The following is a 21,159-nucleotide window of genomic DNA, read 5'->3' on the forward strand; positions in this document are numbered from 1 at the left end:
GGGAAAAAGGAAAACAAACAGAGGCAGGGAAAGCTGCGGCGCGGCCGCCCTGCGCTGCTCGCGGGGCAGCAAATGGCAGCGCCAGCCGGCACGGGAGGAGCGAGGCCAGGAAGGAATAAGGCAGCGGCGCGGCGGAGAGCGGCGGCGGCGGCGCGGAGGGAGGCGAAGCCCTGCCCGGCCGCACGCACGGCTGCGCGCTTCCTGCCGGGAACATGGCAGGGCCGCGCCGGGAGGGAGGGAGGGCGCGGCCGCTCCCGGGCGCGGGGCCCTTCCCGGCCCGGCCCCGCCTCCCGCAGCAGCGCGCGCCCCGCCCGGCCCCCGGCGCTCGCGCCGCCCCCGCCCCCCGCCGCCGCCGCCGCGGCTTCCTGCGCGCGACCCCCCGCCCCCCGCCGCCCTGTTGCATCAACTTCCTGTGCGGAGCCCCTCGCGGCGGGGCCCCGCGCGCCTCCCCCCGCCCGCCCCAGCTTCCTGCGCGCGGCCCCGCGCCTCCCCGGCCGCGCGCCCGGCCGCGCGCCCGCCCCCGCCGAGCCCCGCGCGCCGGCCGGCCGGGCGGGGGGGGGGGTTGTAGGGGGGGGGAGGGGAGGGGAGGCCGAGGGGGAGAGAGAGGGTGGGGGCTGCGCGGTTTCGAGCCCCCCCCCCCCCCACCCCCCCCTCAGCCCCTCTCCCCGGCACCCGCGCCCCCTTCCCGCCCGCGGGCGGCGGGGGCGGGCGGGCGGTCCCCCCGGTGCCGCGGCCGGCGGCGCCGCTCCGGCAGAGTTTGGTGCCCTACTTCACTCTACTTTAGTTTCACTCACTTTACATCCGGGCTTTTTCCCTAGGCAATGGGGGCCGCAGCACAGCCCGTTCCTTAGGCAAAGGGAAATAAATTCGCCGCACCGACACGTCAAGTAGTCCCCCTCAGGAGGAGCCGCCGAGCCCGCCCTCTCGGCTCCCTCCCTCCCCAGCCCGGGCCCGGCCGGCGGCGCCCTGTCGCAGTCGCGGGTTGGATGGGGGGGGGGGACGGACCGAACGTGGGTCCGCCGGGCCGGGCTCCCCGCTTCCCCCCGCGGGTCTCCGGCAGCGGGCCGGGCCGGGCCGGGGCGCGCGCGCGGCGGCGTGTCGGGCGCGCGCCGCAGGCAGGCAGGCAGGGAGGCCGGCGGCGGAGGGATCCCGGCGAGCGGTGCTGCGGCCGGGCCGGGTGAATGGGATTGAAGAAGAGTTCAGCTTCTCGGCTTGTTTTTGTGTCACAGTTTCTCTCCTCCTGCGCCTCTCCGGCTTCGTGCCTCCCTCCCCGCCCGTCCCCTCCTCCCCGCCGCAGGAGGAGCCCCCCGCGGAGAGGGGGAAGGAAAAGGACCCCACAGAGGCGAGAGCGAGCGAAGAGGAGGAGGAGAAGGGAGCAACCTACCATCTTCCAGTCCCCGCTTAGCTTAAAGAAAGTGAGAGGAGGAGAGAGAGAGAGGCGCCCAGAAGAGGGGGACAGGGAGGCCCGGAGGAGCGGCGGCGCCGGCACCCTCCCCTTATGAAGAAGAGTCCTCCCCCTCAGAGAGAGGTCCTGCCAGGGGGACCCCGGCCGGCCCGCAGCAGCACCGCCGCCAGCAGGGTGTAGTATCCCACCTTTCGGATTCGCCTCCTCCTCCTCCTCCCTGCCCTGCCCCCCCCTCCCCCCCCGCGCCCCCCGCCGCCGCGGGGCTGGGGCGCCCGGGATGGCGCGGGCCCCCCCCGCACTCTCCGGCCAACTTGGCGATGAGGAGCAGCAACTTCGCCGCGGCCCCCGGCCCCTCCCTCGGGGGGTGGGGGGGGAAAGCGGAGCGTCCCGGGGCGCCGCCGCGGCCCCCCGGCCTCCCCGGCGGGCGCCGGCAGAAGTTTGCGAGCGGGAGCGGGAGAGGTGGAGGAGGGTGACACTTGGGGTAAAAGGAGGAGGTGACACATTGGGGTTGGGGGGAGGAGCAGGGGAAGGAGATGACACATTGCACTGGGGATGGGGTGGGGGAGGGAGGCTTATCCCCTCCCCTCTGGTTTCCTCCAGGATGATTATTTCCAGGCCCTTTTCTCTCGGTCGGGTCCTTCGCCGCGATGCTGTCGGGGAAGTTTCATTATTATCTGGAAAATGATGCCGCTTTCCGTGATGGATAATTCGTAGTAAAGCTGCTGCTGCGGGTTTTTTTTTTCTTTTTCTTTTCGTTTTTTTTTTTTTTTTTTTTTGTTCCCCCCCCCTTCTTTTTTCTCCTCCTTCTTTTCATTCGTCTTTGTGGCCCGAGCAGCGCCGGGAAAATTCCGTTTCTTCTGCAACTTGTTATTCTGGAGCCGGGCCTGCCCCCCTCGCCCTGGGGTTGCCCTTCCCGCACAGGTACGGAGCTCGGGGCCGGGGCGCCGCCGGGGTTTCCCACTCTTGCTCCGGCACTGGGGACGGCTACTTCTTTATTTTGGATTTTTTCGCTCCCTCCTGTGTCTGTGTAGGTGGAGTGGGGCTCTATGTGGGACTTTGCCATTTGGTGTAGTCCTGTTGTGCGTGCTCCTTTCTTCACTTGCCTTTTTGCGGTGGATTTAGGTTTGTTTTTTTTTTTTTGGTTGGGTTTTTTTTTTTGGGGGGGGTGTTTTTTTTGTGGTGGTGTGTGATTTGGTTTTTTTCTTTATTATTCCGAGCTTTTCCCCCAGAAACCTCTGCAGTTCGGTGGGAGCTGGTGGGATTGTATGCTGAGGTTTTTAGGTGAATTCATAGTGGATTAATGCATGGAGCTCTTCATTCAACTTCTTCTCAAGTGTCAAAAAATGAGGCTATGAACAGATGTGTTTCAATATGGAGAGATTTCCAAGTTCCTAATTCTTGGGGGTGGAGGAAAGAGTGCCATTGGAGAGTGGCTTTTGTTTTCGATTGGTGAACAAATGTCATCACATTTCAGTCACGTGCTATAATATTCTTTGTTCAGCTCTCAAAGTATGATATCTGCTACACCTGTTCCTACTTTTTAATTGTAAGTAACGGTGATTGCCTGCAAATCTTAAATTTGTGGATAGGAGCACTTCCCCTCTTTTTTCCCCTCCTACTCTCTGGATGTTTGTTTGGGCCCAAGCGCTGAGCTTGACAATGAACTTTTGTTCACTGTGGAGACTACATAAAAAGGTCCCACTGGGAGTAATAACTTGCATGTCTTGATAAAGTTGTGTACTGTTTTGTAGAGTAGGTCTGAGTGTGGAAAAATCAGGTGGGGACTTATGCTCAGTGATGGCAGGGCTCTATAAGAGGCAGGCTCCTTTGGGCCATTGAAGTTTTCTTAACTAGATATGCTGTTGCTTGTTACCAGGTTAAAGAACAGATACTCCTGTATACCCACATAGATGCATCTCTTTTGCTTAGCTGTCGATTTTCAGGCACCAGAAATAAAAGGGATTTTGGCTGTTTACTTTTTTCCTTTTTTTTTTTTTTTTCATTGTGCTCACTTCTAACAATGAAGACACCTGCTTAGTTTCAGTTTTGTAAGTCAGCTTCCTCTGGCTTTCCTGTGCTTGCCCTGAGCTAGCTGATGAGGGTGGATATGCTACAGAGCAGGGAATCTTTAACTTTTCATCAGAGACTTTTTTGGGGCTTAATTTGTGAATAAAATAGCATGCTTTTCAAAGCCTTAGAAAAAAAAACAACCCAGCCCTAGAAATAAAAAATTCATTACTTCGACCCAATCAACATGCAATGCTAAAACTTTAATATTAAGCTTGTTAGTGATTGTGTATAATACAACTTTATCGCTTAAATAGTGACATTAAATTACTAGTAAGAACAGGGTCTTAAAAGAAACAAACAAACAAAAATGTGCATAACTACCCATATTAGTTGGAGAAGTTAATTATCACACTTTAACAGAAAGATTACAGGCTTTGGCAATTTTATTTCTATCTGGCATGTTTCATGATAGCTGAATGAAACTTGTTTCTTTTGGGGCACTTTATTTTTTTCTGGGAAGGAATTCTGTAGCTCAGTAAATTGCACTTTAAAACTGTATTTTAAAACTCAGGTGAAGTCCTTCTTGCATGCTTTTAAGCCTTTCAGCCTTACCGTGGTAGAGAAATTAGATGATTTTCTGATAGTTACATCAACTAGCAGTTTGAGCTGATAACAGGCAATATGAAGCAACCTCTTTGCCCCTTGATTTCATGTTGCATAGTAGCATGTATAGAGTGTCATTTTAAGGTCTTGAGGGACCGGTTGTCCAGCAGAAGGTAGTTGCTGGCTCACTGAGTACTCGCCACCAGCTAGATGTCAACTGTGTCATAGCCCCAGTTTTTAGCCATACTGACTTGAGTTAGCAAGAAACTTGGAGCAGGTCCACTTAGAAGTTTTAGTTATTTTTTTTTTTTTTTTTTTTTTTTCCACTTAGCTAACAAAGCTAGCATGGTGTATAATTTGAAATGTTGCATTAAGGAATATTTTGTTATTAGTCATGATTTTATCAGTAGTTATTGTAAGATTTCTACCTGAAAGCTTTTCATGTTTGCATTTCTCTGTGCATCCTGAACTGGATTTGTGAGGCAGAGGGAGGCATTTTAAAGTGTTTTTCTTCCTTTAATGAATGAAAATCCAAAACTTTGCTTCAAAGAACTTAAAACAAAAGTAGGAAACTGAAACTTAGGTCAGAGAAAAATGTTTTCCAGCTTCAGCAGTTAAGATCTCTGCTTTCAGTTTAGGTTTTGTAAAGATCTCTTCACTCTAGGCCATTCAGCTTTAGCTGTTTCAAGCATTGGGCCTAAATAATTCTTACTCCAGCTTTTTTTTTTTTTTTTTTTAGAGAAGAGGTTTTGTGTCTTTGTTTAAAAAAAACCCTGTAGAAATTATAATTTAAGAAAAATAAATCCTTGGACTGGATCTGTGCAAAGGAGACAATTTTAATGCATTTTTTTGTTGTTGGTTTGATTTTTTTTGTTTTGTTTTTTTTTAGGAAAAAAAAATAAGTGTTTTAATGATGCCTTAGAAAGTTGTGAAATCCTGTGTGTAGTTGGAAGGCTTTAATAGTGAGCCTGGCTATCACTTGGGTTGTTCCTGCAGTTTGTTTGCTGTGGTTATAAATGCATATGAACACATCCTAGCTGTTCAGTTACTTTATACTTATTCTGAGAGTCCTGAAGAACTTTATTCAGTCAAATGAATTGATACTACTGGACTTTATTTACAACAGAGATTTCTCTTTCATTTTACTACCAGTTTGTAAGAACCTTGATGGACAATGTTATTTTGTGTGTTATGGGCATTTTGTGCGTGTACCAGAAACTGAAGATGAACATCATGTGAGAAACACGTGTTGGTGACTTAACCTTTTTACTATTGTATTGGGTTTGTTGTTTGTTGGTTTTGCTTGCTTAAAATCTTCCAGAAAGAAACTTCATAGTGTGACAGGGCTTTGATTTTTTGAAGGGCCATTGCATGGTGATGTGAGCTGTAAAGCAGACCCTCCTTCAGGAGAGACTCCTTATGTGGAAGGGGCAGTTCTAGAAACCTATTATTAATCTTTTAATAGTCTTTCTTCACTGTCCCCTTCAGCCTTTTTGCTCACAACTGTGCAGTCACATGTGTCGCTGTATACTAGAAGTGCAAGACTCCACAAAAGGCCTGGCTTCTGTATGTTCGTGAATTGCCCTTGCTCAATTACTCTGTGCCAGAAAGCAGCTCACATCCTGTGTCTGATGTATTTTAACAGCACAAAGGTTATTTAGGAACAATTCATATATACTGGAAAGGTGGGGCAGTGCACAGAAGGTTTTTGATATGTCTGCCGAATGCAAGGGGCAAGATACTTACTTCTGTACCCTGTAAATAGAGGGTGAACTGAAGGATAGTTTTTATAGGTATCTTACATTAATATTTCATGTTCAGTATAGCACAAAGTCAGTGTCTGGCTTGTGCTAGTGGTAGATACATGCATTATGCAGGCAAAAAAGAAGTTTATTTACATCTGGGGTGGAACTTTGTATCTTCTTTTTTTCCTTTTTTTTTCTTATTGCAAATACAGTCTCAAAAAACAACAGCAACAAGAATAACAAACAACAAACCCCTGTGTTTTTTTTTAACATGTTTTAAATAATTTATGGCTCCTACACCTTACCAAGTTCCTCGCTGGATTAAAATTATCAAAGTATGGTTTTAAGTTTGTTTGACTCTGCTTTTGTTATATTGAAAGGAAAGTGGCAAGTGTAGATAAAGAATGGTTATAAAATGTACAGAAATAATACTTTAAAAAAATATACTTGGTGCTGAGGAAAGGTGCACTTGTGAAGTCTGATTGTCACACAATTTAAATCACCTCTCCTTAATACAGTTTTTAAAGCTGTGGAAAGTCCTGACAGGTCCCTTTCTTTGGTTTGTTAGGTCTGCCCTAACAAAGCCCAAACTTTACCACAGAATCTTTTGTTTTAATACTTGGATCATCACAGGCTTTTGAGGAAAGGATGCATTACTTGATACAGTCTTCTCTGCAGCATTTATTTTCTATTTTACTGTTCATTTCTTTAATCTCCCTGTTGGAATTATCAAGCTCTTTGCCTAGGTGGTTTGGCCTATTATTAATTCCTTCTTACCTGAGATTTCTTGTTCACTGTCATTGCGAAAGCTCGGTGTTCAGTAAGAGAAAGTATGCTGAAAGCATGCTTTTAACAACCCACACCAGAAACATACCCCACCCCTCCCATACCGCTACCCCCCCAGCCCTAGCCTAATGTTTGTTGTTACTGGTGGGAATACATTTATAGATAGTACATAAGAAGTGAGGTTCTGCTTAATGTGAGCTCTGTTGCAGGCCATGTTCACTCAGCTTCTATGCTTTTTTAATGTCACATCTCCTAAAATGTATGTTTTCCAGATTCTGCCCTTGCCACCTGATGGTGCTGCGCTTGTAGGACAAAAGGGAATGTTACCAAATTCACTTGCTACAGAAATTGTGTTGCATGCCTCTTAAGCAAGGGAATCTACCATTGTGTGTGTAATTAGGTTTTGAAAATTTAGCTTGTGCATTTCTTGAGTTCAGAGTGTGGATAAACAAATGGTTAAAACAAACAGGGACAGATTTGAGCCTGTGACTCTGAGATGGCCTGTGCTTGGTCTCTTGTCTCCAGGCCTCAGAGAGGAGAACTCTGTCAGAGCAGCCGAGCTTACAGTTGGTTCAGTTTTGTTGTTTCTGCCTGCGAAATACAAGCTGTCAGTACTTGAAAGGGAAAAGGAACATTGATTCCTTCCTTTCCAACCCTGCAGATCCAAGCGTCATTAACTATATGAATCCCGAAGGCAGCATAGTTGCAAACAGTTAATAGAGGAGATCAAGTGGTAGCCTATTGAAGCTTTATGTTATTTTTCCAAAAGTTCTGAGTAATTGCAATAATTATTTTCTGATAAACTGGCTGATAGTAACTATGGCAACAGCTGTCTTTGGCCTATGGACAGTATTGCTGTATTGACAAAACCTTTAGATGCTCCCGAGGCCTTTTGCCGCTATGGGGAAGTGTATCAGGATGTCTTTCAGGTGGCTGCAGCCTCACTGTTTGTGTTTCTGTTGCAATGGGAAACTGTCTTTCTCTTGGGTCAGAGCCTTGGTCCTTTTGCTTTTGCATGTTTTTGCGGGTGCTGCCTTCTAGCTTGGAAACGCTGCAAAGACTGTCTTGTTCGCAAAGATTAGTGAAACATAGAAGTACTTAGGTGGAATTGTATATGCATATAGTTGTTTTTCAATAATAATACAGAACACAGGGAAAAGGGAAGGAAAAGAAAGGAGGATTTAGTAATTCTGATCCCTGGTTGTTTCCTTCCTCAATTAAAACCTTCTTGTAACAGACTGGTAGGGGGAGCTGCCCTTCCCTTTACTGAAGTACAGCATATTCTTTTCTGAGGCCTATGCTGTGATACAGCTATTTAATTTTCAGCTAAGCTCTGCTTCTTTTTGAAAGAGTGGCAAGTTTCTGCTTCAGTATGTCGCACGAATGGAGGAAGAGGGTAATTTGTTTCCAGATTACTACATTCTAGACAGGGAAAATATGCGCCTTACCAAATATACTTTTACTATTGATATTTAGAAGAGCATTTTAAAATGTTAGTAGAAGTAGCAGTGTTGGGGGAAAATATTCTTACTGCACATGGCATAAAGATGTCAAAAAGCCGTGGCCCATTCTGAATGCTTGAAAGCTGATACTCTGGGAATTCTTGGTTAGCTGATGTGTATGTTTACTAAATCTTTGTCCTCTTAACTTTGACATATGGGAACGGGGCATTGATTGAGCTTACCTGATGACTACTAGCAGTGGTCTCCCTGTATGGTGTGTGCACATTGTTTGCTGGCCCGTGGAAGTGTGCAATATGGCCTACATCTGGTCTCATCTTGACTACGAATGCAGCTTATGGAAACTACCGGCCCCAGTATGCAGTGCTGTGTTTTTTAGCTGAGTGGCCTGTGGGGTTGCCATGTGCTAGTGCATCCTGGGACCTGTAGTTATTACGAGCAGAAGTTGGAGATTCAAGGTGGCAAGTGAAAGATGCTATAACGTTCTAGAAACAGTTGTTGATACCTTATGCAGTTCTTAGTTGGTCAGCTTAAATGTCTACAGCTTTCCTGTGCAGCAGGACATATTTTTATTTAAAAGTTGAAGACAGTTTATCCTTGGGCGGTGTGTTTACGGAAAAGCAGTGGATGAAATAAATCTTCCAACTGCCTATGAGGTTTAGTCTACAGAATATATTGATATTTGTGCTAATACCTCGCTTCACCTGTGGTGGCAAGTATCCTGTTTGATATTCTGGCAGTTTTTTATCTTGCAAGGCAACGTGATGGATGGAGACGTTTGGCAGGAGGAGGCCCTCATTTCTGACAATATGGCTGCCATGTTCCTCTTTCAAACTGCCGCCCAACTGTCACAGGGGGTTTCTGTGGAAGCCAGGGGGGATTTGAGCGGCTCTCTACCTGCCGGGCTATCCCTGCCTGCTCCTTTTCCTGCGTTCGGGGGATGACGGGGCCGCCCGAAGCGGCAGGGCAGGGGAGCTACTGGTGTTGCTGCTGCGGGGGCTGGTGTTGCTGCTGCGGGGCCAGTGATGTTGCTGCGGGTTGCCGGGGAGACGCGGGGGCTCAGCCTCTGGGGCGGCCGTTGCCACCGGGAGCAGAGCGCCTCTGCTGGTTTTGTCCCGGTGTTTGGGCGCTGGCCCGTGGGCCTGGACCCTCATCGGAAGAACTGGCTTGAAAGAAGGTGAAGTCTTTCCCGAGTAGGGGTGGAGGAATGCGTATGTTCCATATCCATGAGAATTGTGTCTTTTCTTGCAAGATGTTAACTAATAATGCTCAGTGAAATTTGCTAATTTGATTTCAACTGTTAGGCCGGTTTAGTATTCACCATAGTCTTGTGTGCCATGTTGTGAGTACTGCTGTTGCCTTAGTTTTTTTGTGACCAACCACTCATCATGGTCAATTTCTTTCTTCTTCAGTTTGCTTGATGTAAATTTTTTAAAAAAGGTTTATATGTAAGTACCAAACAATATGTAATAAACCTTTGATATTTTTGGAGAAGTTAATTAGAGCTCCAATAAAAAGTCATTTGGGTTTTACTTTTGAGTCCCACAGAAGTAGGAGAGATTATTTGAATGCCTGAAATCAAAACCTATATAGGTAGGAGTAGGATCAAGACTTGCAAATTTACAACGTTGGAAAGTATCTTCTTTGTATTCACCAAATTAGCTTACGTCTATGTCTGTGTGGCAAAATTCTTCTTTTAGGAAGTGTTCAGAAATTCCATTCAATATAAATTTAGAATTCATATTTCTTCATAGTTGAGCAAAAAACCCCCCACAATAACCCTCAACAAAAAGTTGCTCTCTCCTTCATCTGTATAGATTATAAATATGACAGATATTTAGGTGTTAATAGTTTTTTTGAGGCAAGGAATGTATTTTGTCAGCACTGGTGCATTGTACACACTGTACATTGCTGACACTTCTGTTTAAAATGGATCAAAACCTTAAATCTATACAGAGATTCATCTAAAACCTTGCATATGCTGTAACTGTAAGGGAGTTTGTAAACAGTTAGTAATATGGTTTCGTTGAATGTTCCCAGCCTCTTCACAGTCCATGTGGAGCAAATTGCCAACAGGACACATGATTGATTGAAATAGTTACTGTTAGTATATTGATATGATTAGAAAGTCTGTCATTGTTGCCTTTCATTGACTGATTTGGCCTGCTCAACAGGCAGAAGAAAAAAACCCAAGATAAATCTATATGTAGTGGAATGAAGATGTATCTTGGCCTTCAAGGATATTTTACCCTCTGTAGAGAGCCTGTGACAGTGCCCTTTGTAATGCTGCTGTATGAGGGTATTCTAGATAAGGAATGTAGGAACAGAGATGTACAGAATGGTTTGATGCATAGTTGCAAAGAAAAACTCCAAAGTATTTCTTATCTTGTAAGAGCAAATGTGTCCTGATCTGAGAGGAAATCCTGGCCCTGCTCAAGGAAGCTTCCCAGTTGAATCAAGAGTACCAGGATTTCATTATTTCCCCAAAATAGTTAGTTGTAAGTGGATTCTGCAGGGCTAAAGCACTTGACAAAGTTTGAAGAATATGGCATGTGTTTTACGATGCTGCTGCTGGCCCTTGGGGGATCTTGCCCCAGATACTTTGTCTCCTAGTGCCTTTGCTTTTCCTTTAAGAAGTGGATGATAATGAGGTCCTGCAATGCTTTGTAAGAACTTGGAATCTATTTATTCAGGGCTTTTGCTTAATATGCTAACACAACAAAATTTTACACAAAAGCCAGGAATTAGTCCTTGATGTATCCAAGGAATACTTTTTGTCTCTGTCTCTTTCTTCTGGCCACCGTGACAAAGATGTCCCAGTTGAGATGTTCAGTTTGAAATCTGAATAACCTGATTAAAAAACAAACAAACAAGCAAAACCCCAACAAAAACAAACAAACCTTTTCTAACCTTTTAAAAGGACTACACTGGCCCATATTACTAGTGAAGAGGTTTTTGATAATTTGCACATTGCTGGAGCTCCAGGTACCTTACTGTTTCACTGCTGCTTAGCTTGCAGTAGTTTTCTATTAAGAATCTTTATCATGTAAATCTATTGTTACGTGTATTATGATTTTGCTGTATTAAGTATGCTCTTGTCAGTGACCCGAAATGGAAAGGATGTGGCTACCTCAGCTTTCCATATTACCCTTTCAGAGAGTCCCATTTTGGTTGGGAATAAGCTGAGAAGGACTAGCAAGTTTTGTGCTGTTTCTGACCACCAGTTATCTGTCCTTGAGTCAAGTGCAATTCTCCCAGGGAGGAATCCCATCATACCATGCCCCTTATTTTGCATTCTCAGAGAATCCTGCTGAAGTAAGTGGATTTGTCACCATGAAACTTGTTTCAGAGGCTTAGTTTCCATTTCTCACCTGCATTTTGGCATGTTTAGTTAGCTCTACTTTTTCTTTGAATTTCATGCTCTAAAGTCAACATTGAAATCTCTGTCCTTCACATTATTCTCATCCCTTTGTGGCAATTTCTTCTTGGCTTAAAACTCGCAATGTCTTCTCCGACCTTACTTCTTGCAGGAATTCCATTTGGATGCCTGGCTGTTGATGCAGAACTGTAATAGACTGTGCAGAGTTTAATTTGATTAAACACTTTTTTCCTGTGATGATGAGCTGCAGTTTTTGTAGCCAGTCAAAACCTGAAGTTGTTGGCCTGTTAAATGCATGCTCCAAGTTAGCTCCTCACTGTAGTAACAGTATTTTCTCAGCTGCAGAGTTGATTAGTTCAGCATAGGTCTATGACTGTATGAATACCAGTACCTCAAGTTGTTGTTGTTCACCGACATTGTCATTGCTACAAAATTGTATGAGCAAAAATACTGATCTTAGATTTGCGCCCTCCTGATGGAAGGTAAACATGCAGTTCCTCAAAAGTCGGGACTTGCTTTCTGGTTTCCTTTTCTAACTTACCTACCCTTCTCTGCCCAGGATTGTTTTTGTCCAAAAATGATTTTGATTTTTTTTTTCCTTTATACCATATATATTGTTCATGAAACAAATTATTTAATAATCATGTATATAAACCATCTTATTCTGAGACTTTTGAAAACTTAAACTAAGGACAGGGACAAATATCTGATAAATCCCTGTTTGTTGTGTATAGAAAGCACTGTATGGGAGATGTGCGTGTACTTTTCTCTCGAGTATGTCAGAAATGTACGCAGCTTCTCGAGGAAGTCTGGCATAGTATGGGAAGGGTGGTAAATACTATTTGGATATATTTTCCATAGTTTTTGCTGTTTTCCCACATACTCAGGATGAATTTTAAGCCTTTAGCTCAGCAACCTCCATTGTGTTATAGTTAGATTTTGTTTGTTCTACTTTGCTTTCCATGCTGTGGTCTTTGGTGGTCCAGTAGGCAAGTAAGGGCTTCTTGGGGATCAGAAGTTGTATTAAGAAGGAACTTAAAATCACACAGTAAATTTTCATGAATGTTTCTGGTCCTTGTACAGCTTCCCCTCCCCCCCCCCGCCCAGTGTAATAACCAGAATCTAAATTGAGAGGAGCAGCAAGGAGAGGAATAAGTAAAATGATGTAGTGAAAGAAGTGCATAAGAATTTCTATGTGTGGAGAGAGGTGTGTTTAAATATCTTTCTAGCGCAGTAACCAGGACTATTTAAAAATCTGGGCATTGATTTTTAAATAAATAATTTTTAAGGAGTAACTTTGTGAAGAAGTTACTATAATGATAGGCATCATGTTGGTGCCACAGTAGTGCTGTGCTGGTGCCACAGTAGTGCTGATTGTGAACATATTATTGTGACTGTTGGTCTTGATTCTGCTGTGGCATATGGTGTACTAGTTTAGTGCCCTGCACCATTTTGTCTCATGTTAGTGTCTGCTGTTATGGTAAGCCTTCTTGCCATGCAGTGGCTGACTCCCATCTCCTAGGACAGTGTTGGAGTGGGGCTGTTGTGTATATGGAATCAGTAGGTCCCAGAAGAGCAAATGAAGATTGTGATTATGTTGGTGTGAGGAGATGTGAAAGAGGAGGGCCCCCCAGCAGCACCTTACTGTTTTTTCCTTTGGGTGAAGGACCCTGAGGATAGGTCCTGTCTCCTAGGGAATAAAAATAATTTAAGGGAGAGGAAAAATTGACTGCCACCAGTTGCCTCCTTCAAACTGCCAATCCTTTTGTTTAGAAAGCATAATTGTACCATGCTCCATGGTACCCTTTCACTCTCTGTTGGCATTGTGAATGTTGAAAATGGCATTGCCTTTCAGTTGGTTATAGTAACCACTAAAAATTGATTAATCCACAGTTTAGTCTTCCTATCAAGTAAATAATCTATTAAAAATCCATGGCAATAAGAGTGAGTAAAAATGTTTTGAACACTTTTTCTTGTAGATGAAGTCTACTTTTGTTGTACAGCAATCTTGCACTCAGCTTTTCTTCCATTAAACACTAATTGTGTGCTTGAGTGATTCCGTGTTAGATTGGCACAGTGATACAGCGTGTAAATCTTTTTACTTATCTTGAATAATCATGGTTTTGAGAATACAAGAACTTCTGTTAAGTGTATGGTTACTTGAATCCTTCCTTTCAGATTAGTGACTACCATCAGTACTCCCACACTGAGTGTGATTACCCCAGCTACAAATACCATTCTCCAGATGCTACAGTTCCCATTTGTGTGCTTTTGAGGAGAAGGAAGAAAAAGGCTTTTAAGGGGTAAGAAGGGAGACTATAATAAAAGAGGAAGAGAAGACAGAATTTGAGGTTGATACCTGTGCCTGTATATTTACAGGGAGTAGCGAGAGTGCTGGCTGACTGGAATGTAGGGGGAAGGAAGATCAGAGTACATCAGTGAAATAATTTTGGAGTGCTTCCTGTTGACTTGTTAATACTGCATGGAATTTGGCCCAGACAATCTGCTGTTGTGAATCAGCATAGTTTATTCACTTGAGCATAGGTGTGCCTATTATTATTTGAGAATCTGCTCCACTTGAAAGGTAACAGGTCAGTCTGGTAAGTAGTATTATTCCCATGTTTCAGTTTAGAAACTGAGGCAAAGAGAAATTGATTTATTCTGCATTATGGTAAATTTACTGGGGATTTAAAGCTAGGAATGCAGGCTTAAACTTGTGTGTTTATTGGTAAATTGCCTGCTTCCTTCAAGTCCTGAATGTTTCTGTGTTGTAAACAAAAATAAGCCTAAAACTGATTTACTGATTGTCAGTGTTGTGCCAATAAATAGTGCTTGCCCCCAAGGAGGTGAGATTTCTTGTAAAACTGGTTGTACAAAATAAATAGGCTACTTTGTTTTTGAAGTTTTGGATGTATTCTTTTATTAGGTTATCATGGGTTTAAATGTGGATGGGAGACCTTCTGATGCATAGGGGAGATAATTATTAATAAATGTCAATTTGATATCCAGTTAAATCTGAGTCACATATGTAAGCACTGGTGCCAAGAAGCAGTACTGAAATTAAGTTCTGCAGAACCTGAAAAAAACATAGGAGAAAGATAGTGATGGTGGTTGTTGCCATTGCAGCTTTGTTTTTGTCCACCCCTCTAACTCCCTTGCATTATACTACAATTAATACAAGAAATTGCATATTACCATGTAGGCATGTTTTATTTTACAGATACTGTTAAGTGGGCACACATCCCAAATGTGTCCAGAGGGCCAGAGTTAAGGTTAGTGCTTGCATTTACCAAACTGAAACATCTCCAAAATGTATGTTGTCTATGACTATTGTGTGAGTGAAGTTCCAGTATATTTACTGCCTAATATCACTGTATCTGCATCATAACGAGTCTGGTACAAAAGGACTTCATGTAGCTTGTTGCATAGAATGGTTTGGCGCTCAGCAAAAGTAACACTGAGTAACTAGTGACATCAGTGCAGGTCTTAACCACTTGTTAAAGCTATTCTGCATACAGCTTATGTGAGGAGAATATTCCTGTCTTCGCAAGTGAGTATTGTTCAGAGACAGATACCTTGTTTGGTTAATTTGGACAAACCCCTTTTCCAAGTGCAAAATCAGTAGAGTCAGCAACGGCCACATGTCTGTGTCTATCCCAATTGGCTGGATTAGAACTCCATGTGATGGATTCTGTGACCTTCCTTGGCATTGGGGTCTTGGGCTCTGGTGGGATATTGACTCATCTTTTAAATGAGTGTCTCTTGTTCTGGAGTATTTCCAGTTACAGCCATTAATGCCATTGCTTCTTATGTTCTGGTGCCTTAGAGTATTTATGGAGCTCAGGATCTTTGGCATATGCCCCTCTAGTGTTTCATTAGGGTTGTTTAGAGACTCTGGTTCTGCATAAACCTGGGTTTGACTTTCAGCAGTAAGGTGGTTTAATACAGTCTCTTTACTGAAGTGTTTTTATGTTGTTACATCTCAACTCTGTAACTGTGGAAACAGCTTCAAGGCCAAATGCAAGGCAACTCCAGAAACTACTGCATCTCATACTCTTATGGTGTGACTTCTGTGAAGTAGAATTCTTTTTTTTGTTGACCGCTTGATTTATAGATGGGTATAATGAAATTTCCTGGAGTATCTTCCCATGTTAGCAAGTAGTAATTGGCATGTGTCTTCTGTTCTTGTACAGCTAGTCCCACTTACATCACCACTGCTTAAAGAAACAGTGTTTGTAAAATGGTTTTCAGGTATGCTTCCTTGGCAGGAAAGGCCTGAGATGCAAGGAGATAGTGTTGGCTGGCACTGCGTTTTTCAGAGAGAAGACTTACAGTTCTTGTTCTTCATGTTGTCAAAGGAAGCAGTTCTGCTGTGTATGCAATTGTCATGGAAATATGAAGTAAACCAGCATGAGGACTGTATTACATCAGAAGGGTCAGCTTGAGTAATCACTAAGACTGGATGTCTTGGAATTTCAGGCAAATGGGCATAAATCTGGAGATATCCGTTCCGTTGTCCAGTTCTTCATCTCCAAGCAGTCTAATGTGTGAGAAGAGAAGAAGATGCATCAAAATCGTTGCCTGTCTTTTGGAACATGTTGGAATCAACTGACTTTTCCTGTGTAATAGTTGAATAAGTATTAGTAGATATGGGGCAGAGCAGAAACTCCTATTAAATATAGGAGGAGAGCAAGAAGAATGGGCATTTATTTTTTATTATCAGCAAAAGATGCCAATGAGATTTGAGAGGCTTCCTGGTACTGCTTGAAGCTCTTTATACCTTTCTTGGTACAAGAATTTCTTCTCAGTGAGAGATGGAGCACTTCAGAAGAAAACTTTCCAATGTATGTATCTGGAAGATAAATAGGCATCTTTTGATAGGCTTTACTGTTGGCATGGAGAAGAGAGAAATGTTGCCCCATGGGTCATCAGTAGAAACACTGAAGCATGGATAAATGTGGTATATGCAGATGATATGGTTAGAACTTCTTGTATGTTGCCTGTGTAGTTTGCACAAATGATCTTTAGGATGACAAGGGAATTATGTTGCCACTTTCTTACAGCAGGATCAATTTCAATGCTATTACTGGCTGAGGTAACAACCCACCCCTTCCAAAACAAATAAAAGAACCCCAGATCAACCTGTGTGATTCTGTAAGCAGAAGATTATTTAAATAATAAAATTATGCTAGCCCCTATGAGCAGTGAAAACAGAATGTAGCGCAGCGCAAAATTCTTACTTTGTTGTCTTTTTGTGTGACTTCAGAGATTTCTCATGTAAACTGCCTTGTGGCCAGACTTCTCAGCAGTGTAGCTGAGCAATACGTTTATTGAGGCAATGTCTGTGTCTTCACAAAACTGATCACAAAGCTTCTGTTCTTTCTTATACATTTTAATCCTTGATACTTATTGTTCCTGATAACGACAATAAGCTTATTGGGTGCATCCATCTTCATCTTACTGTCTACAGCATCACCGAAGAGTACTGTATACCAAACACTTGTTTTGTTTTCCAGGCCTGTTGTAATTTGAGCACTAGAAAATGAAACTTCTGTATATCTCACAGATTGAGACCTGCTTGTTTATCCTACATGGCTTTCAGTTTGGCTATCTTCAAAAGCTAATCTGTCAGAAGAGAAGGAAGTTGACAGTGATGAGAAAGCAGACATTCACCAAATTGTTCAGGCAGTGCTTTCTAGCAGGATTAGCAGTACTTCCTAGCAGAATGATGTTTGATGTTTGTGCTGGACCTCAGCTTGAGGTTATGTGTTTTCTGTGACAGTAGTACTTCTTCAGCTAGATGTCCTTATTAAAAAGGAGAGTATCCAGTACTGCTCCAGGGTCCAGCAGGACCTGATGACTTTGGCAAGTTCGGTTTTCTTGGAGAGGAATCAGACATTCATCTACATTTTCCCTTTGAATCCACTGGTTCAGGACATCTCTCCTTTGGTCAGCTGGGAGGAAGCCAGATTGTTGCCAATCTTAAATGGATCTTGGCAGTTGTTCCAGCAAATATCCATGGCTTATGCCTAGTGCTGCTTTCCAACTTTCTGGGTTTTTCTCTGTTAGGAGAAACTAACCTCCTGAATCTCCCTGGGGGTGACATCCAGATTAGTGAGGGGCTTATAGGAGATTTTTTCACCAAAAACATCCCACACTCTTGAGTATTTAAACATGTCTTTATTTCAGTGTTGCATTATATTACACAATAAGCTAGTTTGATTTCTGCTTCAGAAGTTACAATTTCTGCTTTTAACATTGCATGCTGCAATTACAGCCTGGTTTGTTTACCAGAAGAACCAACCTCCAGAACAAACCAAGGCATGTACGAGTATGGCTGCTCAGTGTGATTAAATGTAAGTACTAACATACTGTGCTGACCAAAATTCCATCTAATCCAGCATCTTGCCTTTTTCAGTGGTCAGCAGCAGCAGCTAACTGAATGGCATAGGAAATTGTTGAATTCTGTCAGTTGCTGAAATATTAACAGTGAATTTCCAACAGACACTTGTTTAGTAGCTGCCTGAGATAGAAGCTACATTTGGGCTATCACACTGTGAATAGCAATGTCAAACTATTTATAGGTGAATGTTTGCTGCCTTTTTGAACTCATTTATATCTGTGGAATCCACAGTGTTTCACAGCAGTGAGTTTCATGCAGTTTAACTTCATTTGCTCTATGCATGATGTGTTGATGTGAGAAAAATAGTTTCATTTGTTTTAAACATGCTCCCTAATTGTCATTCCTCTCTGTACCATTTCTAGCTCTTCCCTTTTTGAGGTGGAGCAGCCAGAATTACGTGCAGCGTGCATCACAGCAAAATGTTCCCTGTTTGTTCTCTGTTCTAATATCTTCCGAGATTTGCTCTGATTTACTGCTGCTGGGAGCTGAACTGTTTGCTTGCAGTAATCTCAATCTTTTTTGTAACTAGTAATGCCTAGTTTAGACTCATCGTGTATTTATAGCTAGGGTTATTTTTTTCTCTGAGTATGTTACTTTGCGCTTGTCAACACAGAAAAAGAAAATTACAAATTAAAATCAATAATTTGGTATTCTCAGATCTCCTATAAGTGTTTGACGCTTGCTTTAATTTTATCTATGTGAAATAATGGAAAGTGGAATCTCTGCAACCTTCTTTTTTGCCAGATGGTTAAAATTATGTTTGTAGAGTCAACCCTGATCCTAGTTAAATAACTTTCCTGCTTTTTGGCTGTTTATTTTCAATCTTTTAATATATTTTTAAGAAAGGGAAGGTTCTTTCCTGGGTTTAGCTCTAAGCTGGTGTGAGGTGTACAAATAGGTTCAGGTTTTGTTCTTGATGCAATGTGGTGTATGAACCTTTTGCTGTTCAAGATCTATGTATTCCAGTGTCCTCTGTTCTTTTGCTTTGAAGTTAGATGTCCTAAAGCTTCATTTCATTAAGATAGCAATCTTCTATATGAATGTGTAGAAGAGAGTGTTTCTGAATTATATTATTTTGTTAACTTAAAAAAAAAAAAAAAATCATTGAAGTGGCCAGTACTTTGTAAGTTTAGTACTGTGAATTATATAATCTCTGGTACGTGGTAGCATTTCTTGCATCCCTTTTCAGTTCTTTCCTCTTTCAGTTTGTGGAAGTTCTTGTCTTGCCTTTTCAACCAAGTCTGTCAAGTTTTTCTTATGACCAGATGTAAGTTTATTTTTTAAATAAATATCAAGGTTATCTCCTTTTGTCATCTATGTAGGATTTTCATAGTTTTTGTTTGAAATTGTGGTTTGAAAGACAGAACTTGTCACTCATCCAGCATTGATCTCAATGAGGGATATTATGATCAGTTTTAAGGCAGTTTAACTGTCAGGCAAAGGGCAGGTGTTAGCTCTCATAGGTTTAACCCTTGTTTAGCTAGAACATCTCAGAGGTTTTTTTGTTAGTTTGTTTTTTTGTTAGTTTGTTTTTTTTTTGGGGGGGAGAGGTTGTATTAACTAGTTGAATTTTTAGGAAAATGAGAGCAGACACTTCTTCAGAGAAGAAATATTACTGGAAAGTAACGCTTCTTTTAATTGTTGCACTCCTACATTTGAATTCCCCATTCCCTTGCTGCTCTAAGTATTGACATGGGAATTAAATATTAGACTGACATAGTAGTACCTGTGTTCTTTCATATCATATCTGAGGGGCTGTGACAGACATTTCTGTCCAGAAGACTTCCAGTTTGGAGGGTAGGAAGACTAATGCTTCATGTGTGAACAGGCATGTGACATTCAGACTGTAACAGTTTGCCTGCTGTAGGAATTTTATTCTTTACTTTTCTCAGTGTGTATGGGTTGTACAAATTTTCAGGTATCTAGGTGGCTTAGATTATTGTTGGGAGAATCAACCCCCTTTCAACTTCCTTGCTATTTGTGTATTTTGTAATTTGAATTATAATTTTACATTATTATATTCAGAAGCTCTTAGCAGCTTGAGCTCTTGTGTGGGTGCATACTTGTGATGCTTGGCAAGTTGTGGAAAAAAAAAAAAAGCTTTGGTAGGTTAGTATTAATCTGTTGTGGAATTTGAACAGTCCCTAGTGTACTACTGTGTGACTGCAGCAGGAATTTAAACTGCAATAAGTTTAATTCATAAAAATTACTGTTATCTTGACTGCTTGTATAAGAACTTCTATGCAGATTTTGAAAGAGTAGGACTGACAGTTTGAGATGTTAATGAATGAAAAGTCTGAATAATGTGGTTTGGTGTTTTGGGTTGGCTTTTTTTTTTTTTTCTCCCAGCATATGTAACCTAAGCAGCTGATCTTGCTTTGGTTCTCTTGTCTACCTGGACAAAGCATTGTTTTATGTATTAGTGAACTTTATTCAGACACTTCTAAAAATGTAGAAAGCCATGAAACAAATACTTGTGGGGTTATAAACCAAGTATAATTATTAATTTTGTGTTTGTATTTGGAAGATGAAGCACTAAGTGACTTGATGGAGGCTCTTCAAACGAAGTAATTCTGAAATTGACAACACATGCTACTGCTGATCCCAGGATCCTTTAGTCTGGTCATTAAAAAATGATCCTGTCCTTTTCAGAAAAAATAAGTATTTCTTAGCATTCTGCCTTCTTCCAGGACTGAAGCCTGTAGCGTGTATGAAAGGATGATACACAAGCCACTTCCCCCACAGAATCTGTGCCAGATATTATGTGCTTGTTAATGCAACTTGAGAAAATAGAAGGGGCTGAAATAATTGAAATTCTTAATGTTTCTCCAATAGATGATTTGAAAATATGCCATTTAGCATGGTTAAAATTACAATAGGGACTATTAGTCACTAAGAGTGACTTCCAAGACATTAAATGCCTCTTGCTTTTGAATTCTTTAAAATGCTCGTGTTTGTTTTGAAAATTTAAATACCTCCTGCCTGGTAGAAGGGTATGTGTTTTCTTGCAGCAGAGGGGTCTAAAAAAAGGTGGGGAGAGAGGTGTGCTGCTTTTCCTTCCTTCTAGGACAGGTGTTCCTTGGGAGACAATGGATCAAAATAAACCTGGTAATTTATTTCAGGTATATTGTGCAGAGTAGAGAAGGGGAAACAGCTGCTTAAATTTTGAGATCAGAAAACAAATCGGCAATGGGGAAGAGAAAATGGGTCTTTCCAAGGTGCATATTTAAACTTTTATATAAGCTTGTTCTCACTTGCCCATCTTTTGTGTTGCTTGTTGTCTTATAGTGAGTTCTTTAGGACTCTGTCATAAATGTTTTAGGTATCAAATGTGTTAGGGTTTTGATTGCAAAGAGATTGTTATATCA

At 42.5% G+C, this 21,159-nt stretch overlaps 1 protein-coding gene across 8 annotated transcripts in view; it reads left to right on the forward strand.

Annotated features, from left to right (window-relative positions):
• Positions 1-1,145: 1,145 nt before the first annotated feature.
• The window catches only part of PHF21A (PHD finger protein 21A), a 129,516-nt gene continuing 109,502 nt past the window's right edge, over positions 1,146-21,159 (forward strand). For 4 of the 8 annotated variants that reach the window (XM_051622128.1, XM_051622122.1, XM_051622129.1 and 1 more), the window contains exon 1: positions 1,147-1,579. The gene's annotated coding sequence lies outside the window, so the exon portion shown is untranslated. Of the gene's footprint in view, positions 1,580-1,825; positions 1,865-2,188; positions 2,327-2,598; positions 2,952-21,159 lie in introns of those variants that run through there. The other 4 variants (XM_051622126.1, XM_051622124.1, XM_051622123.1 and 1 more) reach the window with 4 other exon arrangements.

This window comes from Apus apus, chromosome 5 (assembly GCF_020740795.1).
Source record: "Apus apus isolate bApuApu2 chromosome 5, bApuApu2.pri.cur, whole genome shotgun sequence".
Classification (NCBI taxonomy): domain Eukaryota; kingdom Metazoa; phylum Chordata; class Aves; order Apodiformes; family Apodidae; genus Apus; species Apus apus.